The sequence below is a fragment of the Momordica charantia genome (genome assembly GCF_013281855.1).
Source record: "Momordica charantia cultivar OHB3-1 chromosome 9 unlocalized genomic scaffold, Mcharantia_2.0 BLBB01000009.1, whole genome shotgun sequence".
Classification (NCBI taxonomy): Eukaryota; Viridiplantae; Streptophyta; class Magnoliopsida; order Cucurbitales; family Cucurbitaceae; genus Momordica; species Momordica charantia.
This window is the reverse complement of record NW_028275167.1, coordinates 17,633,584-17,646,130: the sequence shown is the minus strand read 5'-3', so window position 1 is coordinate 17,646,130 and position 12,547 is coordinate 17,633,584. Positions and strand designations below refer to the sequence as shown.

General features: G+C 36.4%; 1 long non-coding RNA gene across 1 annotated transcript; it reads left to right on the top strand.

Annotated features, from left to right (window-relative positions):
- Positions 1 to 9,970: 9,970 nt before the first annotated feature.
- On the top strand, positions 9,971 to 12,211 carry LOC111025362 (uncharacterized). Its single transcript, XR_002603515.2, has 3 exons — positions 9,971 to 10,216; positions 10,755 to 10,799; positions 11,827 to 12,211. It is a non-coding gene; the product is annotated as an uncharacterized LOC111025362 (long non-coding RNA).
- Positions 12,212 to 12,547: the final 336 nt, after the last annotated feature.

Below are 12,547 nucleotides of genomic sequence, written 5' to 3'. Positions count from 1 at the left end.
TGAATTTCAAGTATTAACATTATGGTGATATGTTGGACTTAATGTTGTTATTATTTATTGTCTAGGCATTTTTCGTTACTAGTTTGTCAATATAAAAAATGGGAGATTGTTGGTTTTTTGGCCGTTAATCTCATATTAATTAATTTTAATTAATTAATTTAATTAATATTTTGATGATAACAAACTTAATTTTGTTTATTGACAATTTTAGTATTTTTTAAGTGTCTACAGCGTAGAGCTCCAAACAATGATTCCAACGACATTTGAATCACCCAAATCGGAGTTCAAACAAAGAAATTATGGCGAAAAAAATTGAAAGGAAAAATACCGAGATGATGATGTGGCAGTTGAGTCATTGCAACGGGTCATTGAGAAAGTGACATGTGGCATGATGTTAAAAAGAAAAAAAAGGGAAAGAAGAGAGAGAAAAGAAATAAAAAAAGGAAGAAAAGAAATAAAAAAGATGAAAATTTGAAAAGTTACCATTGGTAACATGAAAGAACGAAAGGAAAAAAAAAAGGAGGGGCGTTGGAAGAGCCGTTAGAGATGGAGAAATTTCTTTTTATTATATTATATATATATGTATATATATAATTTTTATTCCATTCAATCTCCATCCTTCATTCAAATTCATTTTTAATCCATAATCAAATTAAATTGGATTTCAAACCAATTTCAAATTCTTTTCCGTTATTTAAACAACTCTTCTCTCCCAAAATCAAATACCAATTCTCTCTATTTTTTCTTTCCAAATTCTTTCATTGTTCTTCATCTTCTAAAGCTTCAATGTTATTATAAATTTCTTGTGGGAGAAATTTATTTTGAGAGAGACTTTTGTGCTCCCAATTTTATTTTTCATTGCCATTTGAAGGCTTTATTTTGTAAGAATTTTTCTTACAAAATTTGTTAGTCAAATTTGTATATCCACTCTTTGCGAGAGTTTGTAAGGTTGTTATACAAATTTCCATATTCTTTGTAAGGGTTGCTGTTGAGCCCTAGAAAGAGTATTTGTAATGGTTTGATCCTGAACCATGGAAATGATCGAGTTTGTTCTTGCTTCCAAAAAAAGAACATTGTATCGTTGGACTCTAAGCTGTGGAAAGAGTCAAGTTGTTCAATTGATCACCCAAGATGAGCTTGGGGAGTAGAGTAGGCCGATTGTTGTCGAACCACTATAAATTTCCAGTGTCATTTTTTCTAATCCTTTTCTATTTATTTTTTGCAATTAATTTTCTTTATTACAAATTGTATAAAATTAATTGTTCGAATTTGTTATTCATGTTTATGGTAAATATTTATATTTGAATTATTTGGGTGGTGAAACTAATTAGGTTGTTTGTATTTTTAATTTGTTGTTTAATTTTGTGTTAAAATCATTTATTCATAAAAAGTTTACTTATTTGTTTAAATTGGGTCCACCGTGTTAAAAAGTTTATTAAGTTTAATTAAACCTTATTCACCCCCTCTAGGGTTGTCATACCGATCCAACCTTAACAGTGCACACATAAAAAAGGTTTCCTTTTTTTGGATTTTTAATAGGTCCAATGTTTGATAAGGGTAAAAAGACCACTGTTTTTTCCATCCAAGTAAATTCATATGTATTTTCTCTTCCTTTATGTATAGCTTGAATATCAAATTGCCATGGACAACCTAACAAAATGTGGCAAACATCCATGTCAAGGACGTCACTTGTGATTTGATCCTTATAGCTACTACCAATGGATAGAGGAATCGTACACCAACTGTTGACAAGAGCTTCCCCTCCTTTGTGAATCCAACTAACCTTGTATGGGGTAGGATGGGGAGAAACTTTGAGATTTAATGTTGTAACCAACATACTCGAAACAACATTTTCGGTGCTCCCACTATCGATAATGACATTGCATACCTTCCCATTTATTGTGCACCGTGTCCAAGAAAAAATGTCTCAGTTGGACTGATTGTGCCTTAGGAGCTAGGAGAATTCTTTCTAAAACACAAGAAACCTGTTCACTTTCATCAGGTGCAAGGTAGGCGATTTCTTCATCGGATTCTTGGTTGCAAGAATCATCAAGATCTTGAAAATCCTCCACTAGATTGACTGTTTTACGTTGGGAACATTCATTGGATAGATGGCCGACTAACGAAAACACTTTCCCAACGTAGGCCTAGTGTAGGCGTTGGGAGTTCGTTTTGTGGGCTGCTCGATAGTCTTTTGGTCTACAGAACTCTTGCCCTTAGGATTAGAAGTAGTATCGGTAGTGGGCTTATCCAAGAAAGAAGCTCCTTTTCTTGAAGAACTTGCCTGGTTATTGCCTAATGCCTGTGGTTGATATTGGTTTCCGAACCGATTGGCTTGTTGCTTTTCAACTGTGATGGTCATGGCGATTGCTTCATCCAAATACCCAATATGTTGTAATTGGAGTTTTTCTTTAATATATGCTCGAAGGCCACTAACAAACGGAGCACTTGGTATTGATCTGATTCACCAAGATTCGTTCTTGCCCCCAATCTATGGAACTCCTCGGTATAATAAGCTATAGAACGAGTGCCTTGTTTGAAATTTTGATACTGATTGAATAGGATTTGCTCGAAATTTATAGGTAAAAATCTAGCTCTCATTAGTTTTTTCATCTTTTCCCAAGTACGAATAGGGGCTTTACCGAAGCGATGCCGATTTGTTTCCAACTGTTCCCACCAAGCTGATGTCCTAGCTACCTTTCAACTTGAGAGCCACCAGCTTTATTTTCTTGTAATCCGAGTTGACATGTATTCAAAAAAACTTTCAACATTCTTGATCCACTTAAGAAATCCCTCAATGTCTAATTTTCCATCAAAATGAGGAAGATCGACCTTCCTTGTAATCACTTGGCTCTCGATGATGACGTTGATTGTAATGGTGTTGTCGCCGGTCATCTCTCCAATGCTACATATCCTCCTCGTCACTGGACGAATCCATCAGAAATTGTTGTCGTCGAAGAAAGCAATCATATCGACGATGAGCACGATGATCCCTCTGTCTTTCTTGATATTATTGAGGAGCAAAAAGAGGTTCCTGATAATCTCTAGGTGCCCTGGGATAGACTTCTTGGTGAGGAGTATGTGGAATGTCAGGGTTTCGCCGAGGAGTAGGGAGGGGTTCTTGATGAGGGAGGGGATCTTTAAGTAATCTTGAAATTGGTTATCGTGTTTCTCAACCAATAACAATCCTTTGCTCTTGAATATCCTTCCCATTATTCTTTCTTGCCTGTTCTTGCTGCACTTGTAGGTTGTCGATCTCGTCTACCAAAACATTCAATATATGTTTAATCTCTACCACATTCCGCTGCAAATTTTCAACAGCTCCTTCAACCATCAATAAACAAATGGTTGATGATCGTGGAGAGAGCGCAACAGTAGTTTCCGCCTATTTTTCGACAAGTGAAAAATCTCCCCCCAACGGAACATTCTTTCTTCCCGCCATTGACAAAGCCCTAAGGATGTGGATGCTCTGATACCAATTTGGTGTACCCGAATTTGAGAGAGAACTTGATTGTGTTGGATGATCTCAAAAGATATAAATGGCCCCTTATTTTTAGAGGAAGCCACGGAAAGGGGGAAAACAACCTAACTTAAAAATACAACTAACTAACAACTAACTTAAGCAAAATACCTCATGAAAGTACTAGGAGCATTAGTTAAACCAAAAGGCATAACAAGCCACTCATACAATTTATATTTGGTCTTAAATGCAGTTTTCCATTCATCTCCAACATTCATACGAATTTGATCATACCCAGATTTCAAATCAATCATAGTAAAGAGACTATAGCCATGCAATTCATCTAACATATCATCTAACCTAGGAATAGGATGACGATATTTAACAGTGATCTTATTAATGGCCCTCCAATCTACACACATTCTCCAAGTTCCATCTTTTTTATGCACTAAAATAACAGGCACACTACAAGGACTAAGGCTTTCGCGTACATACCCATGAGCTAACAATTCATCCACTTGCCTTTGAATTTCTTTGGCTTCAGTAGGATTAGTCCTATAAGCTGGTCGGTTAGGTATGGTAGCACCTGGAATGAAGTCAATCTTATGCTCGATGCCACGAAGTGGTGGTAATTCCTTGGGCATTTCCTCGGGAAACAAGTCCTCAAATTCCTGTAAAGAGAAACAAAAATACTAGGCAAGGAGGTGTTAAGCTCGTTAGTAAGAAAACAAGACCCTTTGTACAAAAGTACAAGAACAATCTGTTTCGCCATTAAAAGATTCCTAACCTCACGTGAACTAGCATACAAGCTCACCGTTTTGGCTTTTCTCTCATTTTTCCCACTAGGCCGGTTGCTACTCTCTTGCTTTTCACTCAAACTCTTTTTTTCTCTCAACTCATTTTCTTTTGTTTCTTTTTCACTTTTTGCTTTTGCATAGGCCTCTTGCCTCTTCTTTTCAAGTTTGTATTGATCAACATGCACATGTTTTGGTGACAAAGGTACAAGAGTAGTTTTTCTACCATTATGAGTAAAAGAATAGCGATTGACATGCCCATCATACATTACCCGACGGTCAAATTGCCAAGGTCTACCCAACAATATATCCCCGGCATGCATAGGTACAACATCACACAAAACATCATCAGCATATTTTACAATAGCAAAAGAAACAAGAGCCTATCTACTCACCTTTACCTCCCCACAATCACTCAACCATTGAAGCTTATATGGTCTAGGATGTGGTTTTGTCTCTAAGTTAAGCCTCTTGACCAGAATAGAACTTACAACGTTGGTACAACTACCACTATCAATAATCACACTACAAGGCACAGTTTGGACAAGACACCTAGTGTGAAATAAGTTCTCTCGTTGGTCTAGGCCATCTTCCTTAATTTGAGTACTGAGAGCCTTCCTAGTGACTAAGGACATATGTGTAGGGTCCTCTTCACTATACTCCTCAACAACTTCTTGAACTCATACCATGAATCGATTGGCGCCTCAAGGTTTCGTCTCCTAATTGACATTAATTTGTCCCATCATGTTACTGCATAATCTTTGAATTGAGCAAGACATAGTCGTACATTCTTTTCTTCACTAAAATTATGGAAATCAAACAAGAACTCCAATTCTTTCAACCATTGAATGTACGCTTCCGGATCAGTCTTACCATAGAACTTCAGAAGTTTTAATTTGATATTTCCCAAGTTTCGATCAATTTGAGCATTTGCTCGTGGGGCTCTCCTTTGGAAATTATGATAGCCTCTTCCCCGGCCTCTTCCTCGATCTAAGCCACGACCAACATGTCTATCACCCCCTCTTGGAGCCGCTAAAACGGTAGCTTGATCGTCCTCCCAATGATCGGATCCATCACTTTCATACTCATCCTCATCCATAACACGAGGTGGTGGAGGTGGTGGAACTCTCTCCTGAGCTTGGTTTTGAGTCTCCAACCGTCCTATCCATTCTGTCAATGCCTCCATGCTACGAATCATTCGTTCAACAGTTCCTTCTAGTGCCTCTCTCCTTCGGGCATCAGAAATATTGCCTTCATCTCCAAGATTAGCCATGCTGTAAAACAAAATAAAGTGACAAGAAATGGACCTCACAAGCACTTCCTCACTAATTCACTCGTTAGTGAAGTTCACTCGTGTTTAACCCTCAACACTCAAAATAATGTATCGCTCCCTTACAATCTCTCCCTCACAACTTAGTACACTCTTATGCACTTCAAACAAATCGGTAAGTGAGTAGCAAAGTTAAAAGCTATGTGCATTTCAAGTGGTTTAGACAGCACATAAGAATTCAAACAAGAGTGTGATTTTAGGAGTAACCCGAATAACAACAAAGAAACAAGTTAAAAAAAAAATAACGGACAGAATTATAATGGAAGCTAGAAAGAAGCGAAAGTAGAGTTAAAGATAAAGATGGTTGGGAATTAAGCAACAAGGAAGTAGCATGAGATTTCAATGCAAGGCTACACAAAGGAGTAATGACAAATGGGGTCTTATATGCTTTTTTTTTTTTTTATGAGATATGGATCAGCAAAAGCACAATCATGTTAACAATAAATGCTTTCACGTTCAGTTTTTTTTTTCTTTTTTTTTTTGAATCAATCAGCAAAGTGCATGAATTTCACCCTTAAGCAAGTCGAATTAGAAGACTTCAAAGAAGACAATTTTGTAGATAAGACCCAAATCTAGAAGAATGCAGAAGACGAAAATTGGAAAAGATGAATGGAATTGATACTTTTTTTCTTTTTTTGTAATTTTAGACAGAATACCAATATGCTTATATATAATCAAACATAAGCAAATGAATAAGGAATTCAAAGAGATAAACGCAAGGAAACATATATCCGATCAAAGAGCCTAATGCTCTGATACCAAAATGTTAAGAAACCCTTGAGAGTTGGATCTAAGAACCTTGCTAACGAACAAGACCCATAGAACTCAATCCCAAAAACCCCGAAAACAAGTATGGAATCAACCCAAGGAAAAGTTTAAGAACGGATTACCTTGATGATCAATATCAAGAGTAGAGAAAACTCGTTTCTAAACTCGTGATTCGAATCACTCCACAAGAGGTATGATCAACACCGCTTGAATGATCCTAACATACAAATTCTAAAGACACAAGAAATTGCACAAGAAATGAGAGATAAAGCTCTCAACCAAGCTAATGAAAAAACTCACTTTTCATTAAACTTCAAATTGTGTTTACAACAAGACATCTCAAGGCTATATATAGCCATCCTAGCAAGCCATATGAAAAGTCTTAAGTAAATGAAAAGACTTGTAACTTACAAGAAATGAAAAGACTTGTAAATAAAAAGACATAACTTATAAGAAATGAAAAGGCTTGCAAATGAAAAGACATAACTTCAATAAATGAAAAGACAAGCAAATGAAAAGGTTAAGAACATGGAGAGTTTAACAAAATAAATTGCAATCCCGTTCATAATGAAAGATGTGAGTGTTTGACTTGGTTTTTGAATTGAATAAGTTGACTTTGACTTGTTTTGATGGAGCTGACTTTGACCTTGACCAAGTGGACTTTGACTTACCATAAAAACACTTAAAAATGCATAACTTGCACCAAATTGAAGTGCATAGTTCTAACTTCTTGCACATCTTCCTTTATTTCTCTTGTCGAGTTCAAGAACGCTTGGACACGAAGTAGCAAAGCTTGTTGAAGTTTCCTAGCTCTCGATCTTGTAATCGGTCCATGAGGCATAACAAAGGTAGCTCCTTGGTTCATATCATTAACTACTTGTTAACTACGTCAAAATCCCATGACTCCGAACCAAAAGCTCTGATACCAGTTTCTGCTGGGAAGAATATGCAGGAAAATGAAATATTCTTAGTTCTCAAGCAAGAGCAATCCAACAGGGTCTAACTAGTTTTTCCCCTTTCACAGAATATGGTAAATTACAGTTTAATCAATACTAAAGAAAATACAAAATAGGGATAGAAAATAAACACCAGAAAATATACTGGTTCACTCCAAGCTCGGAGCTACGTCTAGTTTTCTGCAATATGCAGGTTTTACTATAATGGGAAGATTACAATAGGCCTCACTTTCTCTAAATCACTCTCTAGATACTACAACAATAGCCACCTAGCTTCTAAGTACTACAATAATACTTACTTAGGAATAAAAAATGAAAAATCTCAAAAGAATCACGAGAACGGATTGCCGACGATGCTTTATAGGCCAAGTTCTTACCTTTCTCTCTTCTCTCTGTCGATAAAAATGGCTGCTGATCTCCCCTTTGTTGCTTATGCATATGGTTTCTTCAAAAAATTATATACATACGTGAATAAAAGAACCAAAGGCGGTGGCAACTTATTAAAGAAGAAAAGAATACACTTAGATTTGGCTTTTTGTGTTTTCTCGGCCCAACAACTACCATTTTATATTGATTTCTTTTTGTCTCGATTACCTAACAAATAGAACATTGAAATTGTATAGATTAAAACAAAATTAACAAAGAAGTTTAGGAACTATTTAAATTTTAATCATTTGATGATGGGTGGTTTCATTTTGAACGAGATGTTTGATTCTAATTTTCAGGAGGGGTCATTCAAATTTTTTTATGCTATAATGTGGTTAGTCATTACAAAATATTGTTTGAAAATCTTCAATTTTCTACTATTAGATAATGTTGGTTATTCATAAGAGTGAAATTCTATAAAAATAAGACATTGCTCCAGGGTTCTGGGTGTTTTAGATTGATATGAAGTTATTTTTTAATATTATTATTTTATTTTGCTGTTGATAAGTTTTTTTTGTCATTTATCTAGTCATATTTGATTTCATGTTAGTCTTTTTTCTCTCTATTTTTCATCATTTTAAGCAATGTGCTAAAAACTTATGGCTTCATGCCTGGGCTACCCTGCTGGCCGCATGGTACACCTGGTGGGCCTTTAGTGGGGGGAGGAAAATCTTATAGATGTAGGCCAATTCTTAGCCACTCTCATAGTTAATCGTATAATAAGTTTCCGGGTTGGTATTACATATCGGCTAGGAATGACTTTTGTAAGATAGTCCACACACCCTCGCCAAACAAACATTGGAGGGATAGGTGGTTCCTCGTCTTGGGGGACAGGCTAGCTAAGATGGAGAACCGTATTATCAGGTTCCTATCGAATTTGGGGAAGTGGGTGAGTCTCAAAGGTTCTCGTCATGCTAGATTTAGGACTGTTTATTTGTTGAACTGAACTAACCAATTTTTTCGTGCAACTCTACCGCATCCTCCACCTCAAGTCAGCAATTATTCGATGGAGATCAAGGAACCAGTGGATAAGTTAGACAAGATTTGGTACGAGGATATCTTTAACGAGGTGAACCTATACCAGTGTGGCTTGGGAGAGCTCGTGCTAAAATGGTTTCGAAGTTGTACACTTGGCTGAAAACGAAGCGTGTCGCTGAGGTTGGAGACATTCCTGCTAAGGGGGGAAAACCAACAAGTGAACCTGCCTAGGCTTTTTAAGGTTCAAAGTGATCCTCTCTGCCTTTCCGAGTTGGACCACTCCAGATGGTACTAGGAGTTTCATCTTCTTCTTAGAGGAAGGGCCAGACTTCGTCTGATCATAAAGGAAGGAGATCAGATGAGGCTTCTTCCAAGTCTCCTCCGAAGTTTATCAGCATCTCTTTGGAAGACGAAGCCCCACCAACAGTGGTTCCAAAGACAGATTTCCCTATCCCTTCAAGCTCAACTTCACAGGGGAGTCTATGAGAGGGACTACTCTCAAGGCTAACAAGAGCCATTCGACTCAGATGGTACGAGAGAGTGAATGGGCTTTTGTGGAGAAGCCTGGGATTATGTGAAAAGCTTGGTTAACCAGCTGGCTCAACTCTACTTCACCGTCTGTCATACAACTACTATCATCAGCCGGACTGCAAGGAAAGTTAGCTTTACTCACAAGCGTGAAGTTACCAAGAAGATTGAAAAGCTAGAGGCCAAGCTGGAGAGGCCCGCACTGAGAGTGAAGAACTCGTAAAATCCACTTCTTCGCTGGAGAATTTCCATAGTCAGGTCAGGCTTTACAGGAGAGAAGCTGAGCTAAAGGTAAAAGAGCCCAAGGAGAAACTTGCTAAGGAGAAGAAGGATCGTGCTGCTGAGATGGCAGCACAAGAGGCTACCTTGAAGAACTTTGTTGAACTCAAATGGACCATCAAAGAACTTCCTGAATTCGACGACCTGGTAAAGGACCTGGCTACTCGAGGCTTCGACATTGTCGTCACTATGGTAAAGAAGATCACGCCTGACTTGGAGCTTTCCTCTGCCTATCAAGCGTTCGAACTGAGATGGAGAATGAAGATGAGGCTTCGATTGAGGATCCAAGTGCACCATAAGCTGAACAGGACGAGGCTCGGAAAACTCCTTGATTTAATTTCTGTAAGGACTGTTTGGTTTCCTTTTAAGTAAAAAGAAGATTATAAGAAAATTGAAAAAAAAGAAAGAAAAAAAATGGAATTCTATTTGGAAGGGTATTTTGGTCATTTAAAAAAAGGGGGAATTTCTGGAGAAGGACACGTATGTGTGTGTTGTTGATTAGTGAAGGTGTGTGACGGGTGTTTTAAAAAAGGAAAAGGAAAGGAAGGGAAAGAATAAATAAAAGAAAGAAAAAGAAAGCATATGAACGGAAAAAGCAATGAAAAGAAAGAAATGTGAGAAAAGAGAGAGACAACGAAGGAGAAGAAGAAAGAACAGGGAAGAGAAAGAAATCGAAGGTGTTTGGCTAAGGAGGAAGGTAAGAGTTCTTTTTTAGCCGGTTTGAGTTTTTGAAGCTTGTTTTTGGGTAAGTTTCGGTGTGTTAAACCATGAAATTCTCAAATATAGATTCCTTTAATTTGTGGGTTTTGTGAATGACAAGTTATTTGAGGTTAAATTGTGGTTCTTGGTTGAAGAAAAAGAAAGAAAAACAGAGAAAGAAGATGGAAGAAAGGAAGAAAATCGGTGGGTTTTGGAGAAGAAAGAAGAAGAAGATGAATAGTCTTTGGAAGAGAGAGAAAGAAACTTTTGAATAGAATTTAATTAAGAAAAGTAAAATGAATTGGTAAAAGAAAAGGGGGAAATCGCGTGAGAAGCTGAAAGAAAGAGAAATTGAATTGGTATTTGGTGGGACCCACACTTGTAAGGGTGTAAGAAAGAGAAGTTGGGGGTTTTTAATGAGGAGAGAGAATTTGGATTAATTTGGAAGATAAAGTAATTTCAATTGGAAACAAGCATATGTTGAAATTAAATTCGATTAAAGCATGAACTAATTTCGTATGGAATCGATATTACAGGTCAGGCAGAAATGGGAGTAAAGGACGACCGAGTTTAAAGAATTTGTGAGTGGTTACTTTATTAAATGTTTTGGATATTATTGTTGGAATTTGTGAGTGATTTATTTTCGAAAAGTTTTTTTTAGAATATATTGTGATAGAATTTTAAGAAAGTATATATTATGTATGTTTTAGCATTTCTGTTGATAATTAAAGAAAATGTGTTAAAAAGAATTGTTTTATAAATGTTCTGAGAATTTATGAATGTGTCTAAGAATTTAGAAAATAACTCTGGTTGTTTGATATTTGCATAAAATCTGGAGAACTGTTTTGTGATTTCGAAAAATGTGTGAAGTTTAAGAAATGTTTGATTTAGAATGAAAAAAGCTAGGTTGAATATGAGAATTTATTAATACTATATGATTCCAGAGGAATGTTTGAGGTTTCCTGAAATGATGTTAGAAAGAAGAATTTTAGAACTGTCTATGAGATTGAGAAATAAGTTTTCAAACCACCATGTTATTGTATCCAGGTGATTACCCGTATGCTATATGAATGTGTTTCTATTGTATACCCAGAAATAGAAGGCCTTTGGGACCATTTTACTCCGCGCGTTAAGAGAATTATTCTGCTGTGTATATTGAGATTACTTTATGCCAGTTGATCAGAAATAGAATTATTCTACTGTACGTATTGAGATTACTCTACGCTAGTAGACTATAATAGAATGTGGATACATGTGTGGTGTTGAGTTTTCTGAACCTATTTATTGGTTGAAAGAAAATGTTTTATATGTTATTAGAAAGTGTTTTCCCAGTTCTGTTTAATGTTTCAGGTGAACGATTTACAAATTTATTTAGAGAATGCGTGTTGTTACAGTTTATTATGAGAAAGTCTTTATGAGTTTTAGTTTTTCAAGTTTTATGAGATTTAATGAGAATATTTATTAGAACAGTTTTATAAGGTTTGTTTTGCAGAACTTCGAAACTTCAATTTTTTATGAAATAAGTTTTCCAATATTATCTTTTTTTTGTTTCAACTTACCACTCACTGAGCTTTTCAGTTCACTCTTTACCCTTTGTTTTCCCCTCAGGTTGTATATAAGTTTCAAAAAGAGAATGGACCAGCTTCTGCCACCCAGAGTCATTAAGAAATTGTATATCATTTGTAGTTACATCCTGAATAGTGTATTTAGAAAGAATTTAAGAATAAAAGTGATGTTAAAAGTTAGTTTAAAAGTTTAGAAGATTTTCGACTATAGACTCTGCACCTAGTGGGGTCCATGGTCGGCGCAGTCTGTTCTTGAACTAGTAGGTGTTATGGGACGGGTCGTGTCAATTTCGCTCCCGTTTTATCTAGTAATTTTGTATCGGGTCGAAGCCTCTATGCTTCGGCTTTTTCGTGCGTTGTAACTGCTGAGATCTAAATGACCCAACCACCTTTTTTCCTTAAGCTAATAGAATGAGATTTTTCGATCATTTATGATTTAATTTTATAATTTGTGCTTATGTGTTTGCTGCCACTTGAATGCTTGGTTGTCCTAACCTTTGACACCTTAATTTACTTGTGCATATTAAGATAATTCTTTCTATACGCTTAATTTTCTATGACGGGAGAATTAAACCGAGTCGAGCTGCGCACTATTCACGTGCTAATATCATTTCTCGGCCCCATTTGAATGTAGCTCACCCATTTGAGGTAGACTCGAATATCAAAAGGTGGTCATTTATTAATGATGTGTACAAGCTAATTACAAATAGATTCTTTTAGAGTCATTGATAGTAAATACGTAGGTGGTTAGCATTCCACGGATG